We start from the raw sequence: 7305 nt of genomic DNA on the forward strand, positions 1-7305 counted from the left end.
GTCAAATCTGCCTCTTCAGCTAGCTGGCAAGCCAGCGGGCGCACTGCACGGTTTATGGCCCTTAAATCCTCTTCGTTGAATTCAGAGCCATCTTCTTTCAGACTGGGATAGCCTTGAGATGCTTCCACAGGATCAAAGTCGGGCACCCATGCCTTTGCCCGGATTAAGGCATTGATGGCTCCGGTTCGGGAAGCGGATTTTTTCAGCTCCTCAATCCGGGCTGGAAGCATTGACAACTTGCTAAGAGTGTCCTGGATTAAAGAGGGCGCTGGGTTGTTGTAAGAAGATGTGGTGATGATCCGTTGGGCTCCGGTATATAATTGTTCCACCAAGGTGTAGGCAGCTTTCAATTTTTTCCGCACATCATTTCCTAAGTGCCCAATACATGTGCCTACAAACAAAATTGGAATGGTCTCAAACCGGATTTACAATACAGCAGATTCAAATCTATCACAGAAGTTACAAGGAGCTTACCAAAGATTGCAGCAGTCATAGAGTGTATTTGCCGCTGTACGGCCGTCAGTTCATCCACTACCGGTTTAAGGGCCGCTTCAGCGTTTTCTACTCTTTTGGTTAAACCGGCCTTCTCAGTGGCCCAGTCAGCCCGCTCTTTCTTGAAGCCTTCTTTCAGCCGTTCAGCAGTGCTCAAAGCGCTGGTCAATTCTTGCTTTGCCTTATCTGTTTCAGCCTGCTGGGTCTTTAGGGCCTCCTGCAAATCGGCAATCTGGTCCTCCTTGATTTTCACTTCAGCCTGCATACAGATGGCATTTTAAGCTTTGCACAGACGATCCAAGAAATGGAAGTATCAACCACATAACAAAAGTTATATGCCTGATACTTGGGGGCTAATGCACCTTCAATTTTTTGTATATTGCTAGATTACAAAGTCCCAAGCTCAATACAAGTATTCAACTTGGCACTTGGGGGCTAATGGCTATTTGATCAAGTTATGTTCTAAGGACAGCTTTTTATTTTTGAGCCCCGGTTTACTTATGCTAAGTTAGACCGGCCCTCGAGGGTTATGCCGACGGATTTCAAAAATGTTCAGGATCAAGTCCCGGTTTGACCAAGGTCACAAACCGGCCCTTGGGGGCTACAAGGATGAATGCAATGGCAGAAAGGAAAGAAGGAATTTACCTCAAATTTATCCCTCATCATTTTGACCAAGCCGGCTTCACAGTCACGGCTAGTATAAAGCCGGTTTAAATAGCCAGAGTGAAGATCTTGAGCATTCAGATTGGCGTATGTCTCTAATTCAACATCCCATTTTCCTTTGTTCAAAGGGGAAGAATCATCTTTGATGGTATGCCTGGTAAGGGTGGCAGGATTCCCAGGTTTAGAGCGGCCTACGCCGGTAATCACAACATCATCATCTTTTGACTCGCCGGTTTGGGTTGGTGCGGCTGGTTTGTCAGCAGGAGTGTGGGATTTCTCAATCTGGACAGAGCTGGCAGGCAGATCAGCAGAGGCTGGAATATGAATAGGACCTTTTTCAGGGATAACGTCGTCTTGCAGAGGAGGATCATTGGGGATATCTTCACAAGTAAACACTTCATGATCAGGTGCTTGGTCATGTTCTAGGGCCACATCTTCTTCAGCCGCTCTATCCAGGCGGGCCTTCTTGCTTGGTTTCGGTTTAGCCCTGAAAGAAAAATAAAAAGTCAAGGAAAAGTGTAAGCCATTGCGCAGTATACTGGAAGCATATGTTCGGTTTAACTTACCCAGCAACTGTTTTCAAAGGTGGTAGCTGGGTGGCCGATGATTCACCAGACGATGAATGAGAAGTAACCTGGTAATCGGAGTCGGATGGATTAAGAGGTTGACGGAAGAAACCCGCTTTAGGATTTAAATCAATAAAAAAGTCGGAGACCTCGGAGCGGCGTTTTCGAACCGGACTGTTTGGTAAACCGGCAGAGGTAACTACCTGGCCACTGTGTCGGGTTGTGCGGCGAGCTTCGTGTTGCTGGGTCTTCATAAGAAATTGGGGATCCAGATAAGCAAAAGGATGAGAAAATTTAACTTTCCGGTTTGCCCGGCGAAATTTTGGCAAAGGCAGGATTTCTGAATCGGAAGAGAGAATGGTTACCTCAACAAAACCCGCATTGCTGGCTTCGGCGTCATCTTGACAAGCATTATCATCAATAAGGCGTGTAAAAAGCAAGCCAAGTGAATCAAGTTCTACCTCAAGATCCGGATTACCCACATCATCATCAATGGCTGGGTCAGATGAAGCGGTGGTTTTTCTCTTATGAGCTGGCTTCTTGATAACCTTGGTCTTGGGCCGGGTTGGCCGTCCTGCCTTTTTCGTCTTGTCTTGAGGAAGTTTCTTGCTCCAAAATGGATTATCACCCTGGATCAGCAGTAATTAAATGTTGAGCATATAAAATAGTAACCGGTTTAAAATATTACCGCTAGCGGTTTGTTGGTGGTGCAGTAAGGAGGCAGACCGGTTTGAGCATAGAGGTGCTCCGGTTCATTCAGCATCTTTTTCACAGATTCTGTGACTTCGTCATCAGGGAGCTGGATTTTAGTGTGTCAGAGTGGGTCATCGACACTATCAGTATACTCGCACATCAAATTTGGGCGCCGGCTTAGAGGCAAAATGCTCCATGATATCCAGCAGCGTGCAAGGTCTATTCCTGTTAAACCATTGGCCATGAAGGCCCGGAGCTTGGATAGTTGAGGAGCGTATTTAATTCTCTCCTTGGCGCTTAGCCTTTGTGGAAAAGGGTGAGTGTTGCTGAGCCGTTCCGGACGGAAGCCAGGCAAGGGATTTTCATTGTCAGGAGAGGTATCCTTGCAATAAAACCAAGTTGCGTTCCATTCCTTGGGGTGAGTATGGAGTTTGATGTGGGGATAGGTGATTTCTTTCCTTTTCTGAATGGCCATACCGCCAAGTTCGGTATTAGGGCCGTCAGTGAATTCAGTACGGCGGTTCAGATGAAAGAGATCTCTAAATAACTCGACTGAAGGCTCCTCTTGAAGGTATGCCTCAAAAAGTACTTGAAAGTGACATAGATTGGTGACGGAGTTGGGGCCAATATCCTGTGGACGGAGTTGAAAGTTGGCTAACACATCCCGATAAAATTTGGAGCCGGGCGGTTTGAATCCCCGGGCCATGTGATCTGCGAAGACCACGACCTCTCCTTCCTGGGGCGTAGGAGGACATTCATCTCCAGGAACCCTCCAGTGAATCGTATCTTTGTTATCCAAAGCACCGATCAGGACTAGATCATTCAGCTGTGATTCTGTGACACGGGAGGGAACCCAGTTGCACTCGTACACTTGTTTGGCCATGACGAGATCTACAAGAAATAAGTGATCCGGTTCAAGGACATGCCGGATAAAAAGGTGTTGATCTAATTACGGTAAACCGGAGGCAGTACCAATAATCCGGTCTTCTACAACGCAGCATCAGATGGATTCTGGCGGTTCAACCAGGGGACTAATGACATATATACCGGTTTAGCAATTTTTTCTTTATGGTGAAGTTAAACCGCCTGGCCTAAGCATCGGAAGCAATTGAAACTATGGATAACTAGTTATGCAGAAACAAGTTTCACAAAATCATGTTACAGTCGCGGATCTACAGCAAGCTCATAAAAACAGGAAATATTTCGAAGACTAAGGCGGAAACAGAAGTGAACCATTGAGCGGATATGTGCGGGAGATCTATGCGCTTGGAGGAGAGATAGCAGGCGGATGCTAAAGGGATCGCTACTAAGCACGGCAAGAGTCCACAGATGCATTCCAGGTCAGAGAACAGCTATGAACGCGCAATGAACATAGCAAGAACATGGAACCCTAAGAACAGATCTAGGTTAAGAAGGAGAGAGGACTTACCGGGAACGGAGAAGATGCGGAAAGACGCAACAGCACTCTGGTACGTTCAGGTTGATGCAGCGGCCCGAGACGAGGCAGAGGTCGACGGTGGTGGCGGAGCTGCAAAGCCGGCGACGTGAGGAAGAAGAAGAAGAAGGGACGAAGGGGAAGAGAAAGGAAATGACCCTTCGGTCTTATTTATAAGGCAACCGAGCTAGGTCAAACGCGTGAATCCAGGAGCTGTCATTAAGAGGGTGTTATGAACTTCATAATGACGTCATGCCGGTTTACAGTAACCAAAACTGATGACGTCATGCCGGTTTACAACAACTAAAAATAATGACGACACGGAGATTTGCCAATTAAACAGAAGATATCCAAGACGCAAGATGGTGTGAAGGATTGACATGAACCAGTTCAAATCAATCTGGGGCCTAATGTTGGGGATATTACCACTAGGCGTAAACCGGCCTACTTGGGCCGGGTTAACTTCATTAGTGGCGTAAACGGATGAAGGCCCAAGGCCTGTAGTCGGTTAGAGCATGTAGCCATAAACCGGCCTGATGTATGACTTGTATTGTAAGCAAGGAATAGGGAGATAGCAACCGGAATACGAGTATGAACCGGTTAGGACTCTATGGACCGACGGGCGTCACCCGTGTATATAAGGGGACGACCCGGTGGCGGTTCAGGACAGACAACCACAACTCGAGCCTAGGCGAAGCGTGTTTGCTCCCTAGCCATCGAGATCATATCAATTCCATCACAACTAGACGTAGGCTTTTACCTTCATCGAAGGGGCCGAACTAGTATAAAACCCTCATGTCTTTGTGTCCGCTTTAAACCCCTTCAAGTAAACTCGTAGCGATGGCTCCACGACTAAGTCCTTTCGCTAGGACATCTGCCGTGACAAATCCACGACAGATGATGAAGGGGAACCATGTGTTTGGTAAGCAAACCTAACTAGATCGGTAGATCAATTGTTGTTTGTCGGAGGAAGGGAGAGACACAACTAATGAGGTAGATCGATTGACGTGTGGGTAAAAACGAGTTATAAGGACCTAGCTAGCTATATGTATAGCGAGAGATCGGTCGGTGTACGTCCATTTGTTAGAGGCTAATAAGGCCCAGCGAGACGGATAGACAGAGAGAATGGAGCTAGGAGGTGGTGCGAGAGGCCCAACTACTAGCTAGATAGGGGGAGGAGTGTGCGGTTGTGAGAGAGCGATGAAAAGAGGGGCGAGAGTTTACACGTGTGTCTGACCGTATGCGAGACACGAGGAAAGGACACATAAAGGAGGAGATTGAAGGTGTGTTTGTATGTTGTAGGCAGGCATCGCTGGAGAGGTTTATCGATCGGTGTGTGTTGGAAAGGAGTTGTGGAGACTCTGGGAGAATGACCTAAAGAAAAAAAAATGAATGTGCCCAGTGGATAGAATGCCGAGGGAGGGGGAGGGCAAGGAGGGCGTGTGCATGCACGAGAGAAAGTTAGTGGTAGCTACAAAGGTTAGAGGATTGTGTGGGTGTAAGAGACTAACAAAGATCATAATTTGATATGAAAGTGGATTCATATATTTGAATAGGAGATCATAGTGTTTTAAAATTGCATGCATGAATATAGCGGTGATACATGTGTTGTGCACATGTTATACCATAATGTGATAATGCATGGTGTTTGCAACTCACAGCTAAATGCCGAACAATCTAAACCATACTATACATCAAACAATCTCACATTTTATTTGAATTTGTGATAATGTGTGGCGTTTGTAGCTTACAACTAAATATCGAACAATCTAAACAATACTATATATCGAACATTCTCACATTTTATTTGAATTTGTGGTAATGTGTGGTGTTTGCAACTCACATCTAAATACTTGTAGGCGTAGGGGGCGGGGCACCATACATAATGTGATAAACACATTATACATATGAGACATGGTTTAGATTATGAAGATCTAGCTAGATCTAGAAATGTAATGTGATTTGAATCAAAATAAAGTGGATTCAAAAAATCTAGTTCGAGTTCATATAGTACACATAGTTCATATGTAACTCGAGACTAATCATGTGGTGTGCTGTGAAGATAATACACAAACGATGGTTTAACTTGACAATAATGATGATTGTAGATCTTATTAAAACAGAGAAACAAATTCAAATGCTTTGACTTCACAACAATCATTACTGTAGATCTTATTCAAATAGAGAAACGAATTCAAATTTAGTTCATATTGAAGCAGTAGTATATACGTTTGGAATGCACTAAACCGTTCATTTGAGTAGTAGGTTGCATGCATTATAGACGTAGTGAAATATTTTAATTGAACATAACATGAATTCAAAGTTTTGAATGACATTTGTAGGGCGCATTGATTTGGTACAGTACATGTTAGGCTTGTCCGGAAATTTCAACCCGCGCCTTGTTAGCCCGAAATATTTAAGATATATCTTTGTCTCATTGTGCTCCGACAACTTCCACCATCTCAATCCGCGCCTTGCTATTCCGAAATTACAACGCGCGCGAAAACTCCCACCTCCTGTGAAATCCCGACACATGAAATGCCCGTGGTACCCCTGAACCAAAAGAACCGCCTCAAATCGGTGGGGGTACTTTCGTAACTTACCCCACATTTCGGACAAGCGCGTCTCTAAGCCATGGTTCCCCACTGCCATCCCATCCGCCCACGCATTCGTACACCGAGGCCGTGAAAACCCGTGATGAAACCCCACACCCTGCTCCGTCCGCCACCCAGCCGGAGCCTCTTCCCCGACGATGTCGTCCACAGCAATACCTCGACGTCCCTCATCCACCGTACCGGATGAGGATCCATCGTCAATCTCATTGTCCCGCCGGTTCAGCCACCCCGTCCTCCACCTCCAAGGAGCTGCCCCGATGTTCCCCTCGTCTTTCGCGCCACCTCCATTCCCACACCGCACCACCAAAAGAGCATCATCATCACCGTTTCCTCGGATGAAGCTGCGGCCTAATCGGCGCCACCAAAGAGGTTGTACAGTAATCACCGCATTTTCTTCTTGGTTCGATCTCACGGTGCTGCCGGCGCTCGGTCCCGAGCCGACACGGCGCGGCTCCATCCACGGTGGCATCGCTGGCCACTTCCTCCACGGCGTCGCTCCCTCGGCGGCGACGTCCACATCAGTAGGACCTGCTGCTGCTTTAGCTCTCGCTCGCGCTGCTGCTCTGCTCTTGCTCTCGGTCCCCTGCCTGGTCTGCTCTTGCTATTTCTCTTGCTCGCACTGCTGCTCTCGCTCTTGCTCTTGCTTGCGATGTTGCTCCGATTTAGCTACACTTCACTCTGATGCCGCCGGGGTGAAGGAAGAACCAGCCGTAGCGGGGAGGGGGGCTCGCCGGAGAGGTACCCCACTATCTATCTTAGGGTTCAGGATGGGGGCGGTGGTCGCCGGCGGTGGCGGGGCATTGGCGGGGCGGTGGCGTGGGGATCGCCGGAGAAAAAGCTC

The sequence above is a fragment of the Triticum dicoccoides genome, chromosome 7A, assembly GCF_002162155.2.
Source record: "Triticum dicoccoides isolate Atlit2015 ecotype Zavitan chromosome 7A, WEW_v2.0, whole genome shotgun sequence".
NCBI classification, from domain to species: Eukaryota; Viridiplantae; Streptophyta; class Magnoliopsida; order Poales; family Poaceae; genus Triticum; species Triticum dicoccoides.